The 10624-nt window shown below is 41.4% G+C and overlaps 1 non-coding gene across 1 annotated transcript; it reads right to left on the bottom strand.

Moving 5' to 3' along the window:
* Positions 1-856: 856 nt before the first annotated feature.
* LOC130959279 (small nucleolar RNA R71) lies at positions 857-964 on the bottom strand. Its single transcript, XR_009078372.1, has one exon. It is a non-coding gene; the product is annotated as a small nucleolar RNA R71 (small nucleolar RNA).
* Positions 965-10624: the final 9660 nt, after the last annotated feature.

The following is a 10624-nucleotide window of genomic DNA, read 5'->3' as shown; positions in this document are numbered from 1 at the left end:
TTTCTAATTTCAAAATCTTTTTCAAAAATCACTTTACTTCTTTCCCACTTTTGTTTTCGAAAATCAATTAGTGTTTTTCAAAAATGTTTTCAAAATATTTTAATTAATTTTCGAAAAATTACTCCCCTCCTTCTCACATCCTTCTATTTATGGAGTACCACTCCTTCTTAATGCACAATTCGAACCTTATCTAAGTAAAGTTCGAATTCTTCTTCTCCTTCTTCTTTCTATTTCCCTTTTTCTCTGACACATCAAGGAATCTCTATACTGTGACATAGAGGACTCCACATTTTCTTGTTCTCTTCTCTTTCATATGAGCAGGAGCAGAGACAAAGGCATTCTTGTTGAAGCTGACCCTGAACCCGAAAGGACCTTGAAGAGAAAGCTAAGAGAAGCCAAAGCACAACTCTCTTTAGAGGACCTGACCGAATTCTTCAAAGAAGAAGAAGACATGGCAGCCGAAAACAACAATAATGCAAACAATGCAAGGAAGGTGCTGGGTGACTTTACTGCACCTACTCCCGACTTCTATGGGAGAAGCATCTCTATCCCTGCCATTGGAGCAAACAACTTTGAGCTTAAGCCTCAATTAGTTTCTCTAATGCAACAGAATTGCAAGTTCCATGGACTTCCAATGGAAGATCCTCATCAGTTTTTAGCTGAATTCTTGCAAATCTGTGACACAGTCAAGACTAATGGGGTTGACCCTGAGGTCTATAGACTGATGCTATTCCCTTTTGCTGTAAGAGACAGAGCTAGAATATGGTTGGACTCTCAACCTAAAGAAAGCCTGGACTCTTGGGAAAAGCTAGTGAATGCCTTCTTGGCAAAGTTCTTTCCACCACAAAGATGGAGTAAGCTTAGAGTGAAAGTCCAAACCTTCAGACAGAAGGATGGAGAATCCCTCTATGAAGCTTGGGAAAGATATAAACAGTTGATCAGAAGATGTCCTTCTGACATGCTTTCTGAATGGAGCATCATAGGTATTTTCTATGATGGTCTCTCTGAACTATCCAAGATGTCCTTGGATAGCTCTGCTGGAGGATCTCTTCATCTGAAGAAGACGCCTACAGAAGCTCAAGAGCTCATTGAAATGGTTGCAAATAACCAATTCATGTACACTTCTGAGAGAAATCCTGTGAACAATGGGACAAGTCAGAAGAAAGGAGTTCTTGAGATTGATACTCTGAATGCCATTTTGGCTCAGAACAAGACATTGACTCAACAAGTCAATTTGATTTCTCAAAGTCTGTCTGGAATGCAACATGCACCTGGCAGTACTAAGGATGCTTCATCTGAGGAAGAAGCTTATGATCCTGAGAACCCTTCAATGGAAGAGGTGAATTACCTAGGAGAACCCTATGGTAACACCTATAATTCTTCATGGAGAAATCACCCAAATCTCTCATGGAAGAATCAAGAGAGACCTCAACAAGGTTTCAACAACAACAATGGTGGAAGAAACAGGTTTAGCAATGGCAAGCCTTTTCCATCATCTTCTCAGCAACAGACAGAGAATTCTAAGCAGAACCCCTCTGACTTAGCAACCATGGTCTCTGATCTAATCAAAACCACTCAAAGTTTCATGACTGAAACAAGGTCTTCCATTAGGAATTTGGAAGGACAAGTGGGACAGCTGAGCAAGAAAGTTACTGAACTCCCTCCAAGTACTCTTCCAAGCAACACAGAAGAAAATCCAAAAGGAGAGTGCAAAGCCATCAATATGGCCGAATTTGGAGAGGAAGGGGAAGAAGTGAACGCCACTGAGGAAGACCTCAATGGGCGTGCACTAGCCTCCAATGAGTTCCCCAATGAGGAACCATGGGAATTTGGGACTCAAAATGAGACCATAGAGATTCCATTGGACTTACTTCTGCCTTTCATGAGCTCTGATGAGTATTCCTCCTCTGAAGAGGATGAGTATGTCACTGAAGAGCAAGTTGCTAAAAACCTTGGAGCAATCATGAAGCTAAATGACAAGTTATTTGGAAATGAGACTTGGGAGGATGAACCTCCTTTGCTCACCAAAGAACTGGATGACTTGTCTAGGCAGAAACTACCTTAAAAGAGACAAGACCCTGGGAGGTTTTCCATACCTTGTACCATAGGCACCATGACCTTCAAGAAAGCTCTGTGTGACTTAGGGTCAAGTGTAAACCTCATGCCTCTCTCAGTAATGGAGAAGCTAAGGATCTTTGAGGTACAAGCTGCAAAAATCTCACTAGAGATGGCAGACAACTCAAGAAAACAAGCTTATGGACTTGTAGAGAATGTTTTGGTTAAGATTGAAGACCATTACATCCCTACTGATTTCATAGTCCTAGAGACTGGGAAGTGCATGGATGAAACCATCATCCTTGGCAGACCCTTCCTAGCCACAGCAAAGGCTGTGATTGATGTTGATGGAGGTGAACTGATCATTCAAGTGAATGGAGAATCCTTTGTGTTTAAGGCTCAAGGATACCCCTCTGTCACTATAGAGATGAAGCATGAAGAGCTTCTCTCAAATCAGAGTCAAGAAGAGCCCCCCCACAGTCAAACTCTAAGTTTGGTGTTGGGAGGCCACAACCAAACTCTAAGTTTGGTGTTGAACCCCCACATTCAAACTCTAAGTTTGGTGTTGGGAGGTTCCAACATTGCTCTGAACATCTGTGAGGCTCCATGAGAGCCCTCTGTCAAGCTACTGACATTAAAGAAGCGCTTGTTGGGAGGCAACCCAATGATTATATTTTATATAGTTTCTTTTGTTATTTTATGTTTTTTGTAGGTTGATGATCATAAGAAGTCACAAAATCCATTAAAAAAGCAAAAACAAAATGAAAAACAGGAAGAAAAATAGCACACCCTGGAGGAAGATGTTGCTGGCGTTCAAACGCCAGTAAACCTAGCAGTTGGGCGTTTAACGCCCAGTCTGGCACCATTCTGGGCGTTTAACGCCAGAAAGGGGCACCAGACTGGCGTTAAACGCCAGAAAAGGGTAAGAACCTGGCGTTAAACGCCAGGAATGGGCATCAGCCCGGCGTTTAACGCTAGAAATGCCTCAAAATGTGATTTTGAGCAACATTTGGTGCAGGGATGACTTTTCCTTGACACCACAGGATCTGTGGACCCCACAGGACCCCACCACCACTCTCTCTCTTCTTCCCCCATTCACCAATCACCTCAACACCTCTTCCCCAAAAACCCTTCACCTATCAAATCCCATCTTTCTCTTCACCACTCACATCCATCCTTCATAAAACTCCACCAACCTCACCCTTCAAATTCAAACCACTTTCCCTCCCAAATCCACCCATAATGGCCGAACCTCTTCTCCCCTCTCTCCTATATAAACCCTTCTTAACCCCGTCATTTTCACACAACCAAAACACCACTTCTCCCCCTCCTTGGCCGAGTACACCACCATCTCCCTCCTCCTCATTTCTTCTTCATCTACTCTCTTCTTTCTTCTTTTACTCGAGGACGAGCAAACATTTTAAGTTTGGTGTGGTAAAAGCGTTGCTTTTTCGTTTTTCCATAACCATTATGGCATCCAAGGCCGGAGAAACCTCTAGAAAGAGGAAAGGGAAGGCAAAAGCTTCCACCTCCGAGTCATGGGAGATGGATAGGTTCATCTCAAGGGTGCATCAAGACCACTTCTATGAAGTTGTGGCCTTGAAGAAGGTGATCCCCGAGGTCCCCTTTTCACTCAAAAAGGGTGAATATCCGGAGATCCGCCATGAGATCCAAAGAAGAGGTTGGGAAGTACTTACCAACCCCATTCAACAAGTTGGAATCTTGATGGTTCAAGAATTCTATGCCAATGCATGGATCACCAAGAACCATGATCAAAGTGTGAACCCGGATCCAAAGAATTATCTCACAATGGTTCGGGGGAAATACTTGGATTTTAGTCCGGAAAGTGTGAGGGTGGCGTTCAACTTGCCTATGATGCAAGGAGATGAACATCCTTACACAAGAAGGGTCAACTTTGATCAAAGGTTGGACCAAGTCCTCACAATCATATGTGAAGAGGGCGCACAATGGAAGAGAGATTCAAGAGGCAAGCCGGTTCAATTGAGAAGGCATGACCTCAAACCCGTGGCTAGAGGATGGTTGGAGTTTATCCAACGCTCAATCATTCCCACTAGCAACCGGTCCGAAGTTACTTTAGACCGGGCCATCATGATTCATAGCATCATGATTGGAGAAGAAGTGGAAGTTCATGAGGTCATAGCCCAAGAACTCTACAAGGTGGCGGATAAGTCCTCTACCTTAGCAAGGTTAGCCTTTCCTCACCTCATTTGTCATCTCTGTTATTCAGTTGGAGTTGACATAGAGGGAGACATCACCATTGATGAGGATAAGCCCATTACCAAGAAAAGGATGGAGCACACAAGAGACCCCTCTCATCATGAGATCCCTGAGATGCCTCAAGGGATGCACTTTCCTCCACAAAACTATTGGGAGCAACTAAACACCTCCCTAGGAGAATTGAGTTCCAACATGGGACAACTAAGGGTGGAGCATCAAGAACACTCCATTCTCCTCCATGAAATTAGAGAAGATCAAAGAATCATGAGAGAGGAGCAACAAAGGCAAGGAAGAGACATTGAGGAGCTCAAGCACTCCATAGGACCTTCAAGAGGAAGGAAGAGCCGCCATCACTAAGGTGGACCCGTTCCTTGATTTCCTTGTTCTTTATTCTTCTGTTTTTCGAATTTTAGTGCTTATGTTTATCCATGTTTGTGTCTTATGATCATTAGTGTCTTAGTGTTTATGCCTTAAAGTTATGAATGTCCTATGAATCCATCACCTTTCTTAAAATAAAAACGTGCTTAATTGAAAAAGAAAAGAATTGCATGAATTTTGAATTTTATAACAGTTTAATCATTTTGATGTGGTGGCAACACTTTTGTTCTCTGAATGTATGCTTGAACAGTGCATATGTCTTTTGAATTTGTGGTTCATGAATGTTGGCTCTTGAAAGAATGATGAAAAAGGAGACATGTTACTGAGGATCTGAAAAATCATAAAAAAATGATTCTTGAAGCAAGAAAAAGCAGTGAATACAAAAAAAAAAGGCAAAAAGCAAACGAAAAAAAAAAAAGAAGAAAAGAGAAAGAAAAAGAAAGGAATAAAGTTGTGATCCAAGGCAATAAGAGTGTGCTTAAGAACCCTGGACACCTCTAATTGGGGACTTTAGCAAAGCTGAGTCACAATCTGAAAAGGTTCACCCAATTATGTGTCTGTGGCATGTATGTATCCGGTGGTAATACTGGAAGACAGAGTGCTTTGGGCCACGGCCAAGACTCAATAAAGTAGCTGTGTTCAAGAATCATCATACTTAACTAAGAGAATCAATAACACTATCTGGATTCTGAGTTCCTAGAGAAGCCAATCATTCTGAGTTCCAAGGGATAAAGTGAGATGCCAAAACTATTCAGAGGCAAAAAGCTAAAAGCCCCGCTCATCTAATTAATACTGATCTTCATAGATGTTTTTGGAGTTCATTGCATATTCTCTTCTTTTTATCTTATTTGATCTTTAGTTGCTTGGGGACAAGCAACAAATTAAGTTTGGTGTTGTGATGAGCGGATAATTTGTACGCTTTTTGGCATTGTTTTTAGTATGTTTTTAGTAGTTTTAGTTTAGTTCTTAGTATATTTTTATTATTTTTTAGTTAAAATTCACTTTTCTGGACTTCACTATGAGTTTGTGTGTTTTTCTGTGATTTCAGGTATTTTCTGGCTGAAATTGAGGGACCTGAGCAAAAATCTGATTCAGAGTCTGAAAAGGACTGCAGATGCTGTTGGATTCTGACCTCCCTGCACTCGAAGTGGATTTTCTGGAGCTACAGAAGCCCAATTGGCGCGCTCTCAACGGCGTTGGAAAGTAGACATCCTGCGCTTTCCAGCAATATATGATAGTCCATACTTTGCCCAAGATTTGATGGCCCAAACCGGCGTTCAAAGTCACCTCAAGAAATTCCAGCGTTAAACGCCGGAACTGGCACCTAATTGGGAGTTAAACGCCCAAACTGGCATAAAAGCTGGCGTTTAACTCCAAGAGAAGTCTCTACACGAAAATGCTTCATTGCTCAGCCCAAGCACACACCAAGTGGGCCCGGAAGTGGACTTTTATGTCATTTACTCATCTTTGTACACCCTAGGCTACTAGTTTTCTATATATAGGACCTTTTACTATTGTATGGAGAGTCTTTTGATCATGTTTTGATGATTGAACTCACTTTGGGAGGCTGGCCATTCGGCCATGCCTAGACCTTGTTCTTATGTATTTTCAACGGTGGAGTTTCTACACACCATAGATTAAGGTGTGGAGCTCTGCTGTACCTCGAGTATTAATGCAATTACTATTGTTCTTCTATTCAATTCCGCTTGTTCTTTGTCCAAGATATCACTTGTTCTTCAACTTGATGAAGGTGATGATTGACACTCATCATCATTCTCACCTATGAACAAGGTGACTGACAACCACTCTTGTTCTACAAGTAACCAAGGCTCTAGTGAATATCTCTTGGATTCTGTAATCGGAATCTTCGTGGTATAGGCAGGACCTGATGGCGGCATTCAAGAGAATCCGGAAGGTCTAAACCTTGTCTGTGGTATTCTGAGTAGGATTCAATGATTGAATGACTGTGACGTGCTTCAAACTTGTAACCTGCTGGGCGTTAGTGACAGACGCAAAAGAGGGATTCTATTCCAGTAGGAAGCGGGAACCAACCGGTGATTGGCCGTACTGTGACAGAGTGCGTGAGCATTAGCTTTCACTGCGAGGATGGGAGGTAGCCATTGACAACGGTGAAACCCTACACGAGCTTGCCATGGAAAGGAGTAAGAAGGATTGGATGAAGACATTAGGAAAGCAGAGAGACGGAAGGGAAGGCATCTTCATACGCTTGTCTGAAGCTCTCACCAATGATATACAGAAGTATCTCTATCTTTATCTTATTACTTTATTCATCATCTATACCTATTTGAGTCTGCCTGACTGAGATTTACAAGATGACCATAGCTTGCTTCATACCACCAATCTCCGTGGGATCGACCCTTACTCGCGTAAGGTTTATTACTTGGACGACCCAGTGCACTTGCTGGTTAGTTGTGCGAAGTTGTGTTTATGCCATGGTATTGAGCACCAAGTCTTTGGAGCCATTACTAGGGATTGTTTATGTTTTGAAAAGTATTGATCACAATTTCGTGCACCAAGATGCTGTTGGATTCTGACCTCCTTGCACTCGAAGTGGATTTTCTGGAGCTACAGAAGCCCAATTGGCGCGCTCTCAATGGCGTTGGAAAGTAGACATCCTGGGCTTTCCAGAAATATATAATAGTCCATACTTTGCCCGAGATTTGATGGCCCAAACCGGCGTTGCAAATCAGCTTCAGAATTCCCAGCGTTTAACGCTGGAACTGGCATAGAAATTGGAGTTAAACGCCCAAACTGGCATAAAAGCTGGCATTTAACTCCAGAAAGAGCCTCTACACGAAAATGCTTCAATGCTCAGCCCAAGCACACACCAAGTGGGCCTGGAAGTGGATTTTTCTCTCATTTACTCGTCTCTGTAAATCCTAGGTTACTAGTTCACTATTAATAGGATCTTTTGACATTGTATCTGGACCTCATGACACTTTACACGTTTCTCATTGTATCTTCTACAGCATGAGTCTCTAAACCCCATGGTTGGGGGTGAGGAGCTCTGCTGTGTCTTTATGGATTAATGCAATTACTACTGTTTCTTATTCAATCATGCTTGCTTCCGTTCTAAGATATCACTTGTTCTTAACCCGGATGAATGTGATGATCCGTGACACTCATCATATTCTCAACTATGAACGCGTGCCTGACAACCACCTCCGTTCTACCTTAGATTGAGTAGATATCTCTTGGATTCCTTAATCAGAATCTTCGTGGTATAAGCTAGAATTGATGGCGGCATTCAAGAGAATCCGGAAGGTCTAAACCTTGTCTGTGGTATTCTGAGTAGGATTCAATGATTGAATGACTGTGACGAGCTTCAAACTCGCGATTGTGGGGCGTTAGTGACAGACGCAAAAGAATCACTGGATTCTATTCCGACATGATCGAGAACCGACAGCTGGATAGCCGTGCCGTGACAGGGTGCGTTGAACATTTCCACTGAGAGGATGGGAGGTAGCCATTGACAACGGTGAAACCCTACATACAGCTTGCCATGGAAGGAGCCTTGCGTGTTTGAAGAAGAAGACAGTAGGAAAGCAGAAGTCCAGAAGACAGAGCATCTCCAAAACCTCAACCTATTCTCCATTACTGCAAAACAAGTACTTATTTCATGTTCTTTTACTTTTCACAATCAACCCTGATAATTATTGATATCCTGACTAAGATTTACAAGATAACCATAGCTTGCTTCAAGCCGACAATCTCCGTGGGATCGACCCTTACTCACGTAAGGTATTACTTGGACGACCCAGTGCACTTGCTGGTTAGTTGTGCGGGGTTGCAAAAGTGTGATTGCAATTTCGTGCACCAAGTTTTTGGCGCCGTTGGCGGGGATTGTTCGAGTTTGGACAACTGACGGCTTATCTTGTTGCTTAGATTAGGACTGTTTTATTTTTGTTGGTTTAGAGTCTTTTATTTGAGTCTAGTTTCATATTTTAGGTTTGGTGTCAATTGCATGCCTTTGTTCTCTTTTAATTTTTCGAATTTGCATGTTTTTAGTCCTTTCTTGTTCTTTAAAAATTCTAAGTTTGGTGTCTTCCTTGTGTTTTTCCTTTAAAATTTTCGAAAATTTGTGTTTGGTTTTCTAAAAATTTAAGTTTGGTGTCATTTTGTTGTTTTTCTCTTTCCTCATTTAAAAAAAAATCAAATCTTTTCAAAATAATTTTCAATCATATCTTTTCAATTGCTGATTTCAAAATCTTTTAATTAACTAATTGATTCAGTTTTCAATTTGCTTTGATTTAATTTTTTTTGTTAATTTTCGAAATTTTATTTTATTTTCTATTTATTTTATTTTATATTTTTTCGGTCACTTTAAAAATAAATAAATAAATAAATAAATAAATAAATAAATAAATAAATAATCTACTTGCAATCTACATCAATTCCCTTTCTCCATCATGGACCTAAGTGGAATTGAGCAGTCCAGAAGGACTCTGGGGTCATATGCTAACCCCATTACAGCTGCATATGGGAGTAGCATCTGTATACCTCCCATTAAAGCAAGCAGCTTTGAGCTAAATCCTCAACTCATTATCATAGTGCAGCAAAATTGCCAGTATTCCGGTCTTCCACAGGAAGAACCTACTAAGTTTCTGGCACAATTCTTACAAATTGCTGACACAGTACGTGATAAAGAGGTGGATCAGGATGTCTATAGACTATTACTGTTTCCATTTGCTGTAAAAGATCAAGCTAAGAAGTGGTTGAATAACCAACCTACAGCAAGCATAAAGACATGGAAACAGTTATCAGACAAATTTCTGAATCACTTTTACCCTCCAAAAAGGATGACACAGCTAAGGCTGGACATCCAAGGCTTTAAACCAGAGGATAATGAATCCCTTTATAATTCCTGAGAGAGGTATAGAGGTATGCTAAGAAAATGCCCCTCTGAAATATTTTCAGAGTGGGTACAGTTAGACATCTTCTACTATGGGCTTACAGAAAAAGCTCAGATGTCTCTAGACCACTCATCTGGTGGATCTATACATATGAGGAAGACGATTGAGGAGGCTCAAGAGCTTATAGATACTGTTGCTAGAAATCAACATTTGTACTCTAGCAATGAGTTCTCTACAAAAGAAGAAGTTATGGCAGTAGCCACTGATCCTAATCCTCAAGAACAGATGATTGAGCTTAATCAGCAATTACACCTGATGACAAAACAGTTAGCAGAATTTAAAGAGATGCTCCAAGAAACTAAAATTGCTAACAAGAACATAGAATCACAGTTGAATCAGGCAAAACAGCAGCTATCTAAACAGATAACAGAAGAATGCCAAGCAGTTCAACTGAGGAGTGGGAAGACATTGAATAACACTGCTCAAAGTAGCAAAAAAGTCAATGAAGGAACAATTTGACAGAGGATAGCCAAACCACTATCCAAAATCCCTCTGAGGATAGTAAGAGCCCAGAGAGGAATACTATTGGCGTTCAAACGCCAGAAAAGGGGGAAAAGCTGGCGTTAAACGCCCATTCCTTGCCCAATTCTGGCGTTCAAACGCCAGAAAAGGGGGAAAAGTTGGCGTTAAACGCCCATTTTCCACCCAATCCTGGCGTTCAAACGCAAAAGGGGAACCAGACACCTGAGAGTGCTGATAGTAACCCCTCTAAAAAGGCTTCTCCAACCACCTCTGTAAGGAATAAACCTGCAGCAACTAAGGTTGAAGAATATAAAGCCAGGATGCCTTATCCTCAGAAACTCCACCAAGCGGAACAGGATAAGCAATTTGCCCGCTTTGCAGACTATCTAAGGACTCTTGAAATCAAGATTCCGTTTGCAGAGGCACTTGAGCAAATACCTTCTTATGCTAAGTTCATGAAAGAGATCTTAAGTCATAAGAAGGATTGGAGAGAAACTGAAAAAGTGTTTCTCACTGAAGAATGCAGTGCAGTCATTCTGAAAAGCTTACCAGAAAAG

This window comes from Arachis stenosperma, chromosome 10 (genome assembly GCF_014773155.1).
Source record: "Arachis stenosperma cultivar V10309 chromosome 10, arast.V10309.gnm1.PFL2, whole genome shotgun sequence".
In the NCBI taxonomy this organism is placed as follows: domain Eukaryota; kingdom Viridiplantae; phylum Streptophyta; class Magnoliopsida; order Fabales; family Fabaceae; genus Arachis; species Arachis stenosperma.
The sequence above is the reverse complement of the archived record's forward strand: the minus strand, read 5'-3'. Positions and strand labels throughout refer to the sequence as shown.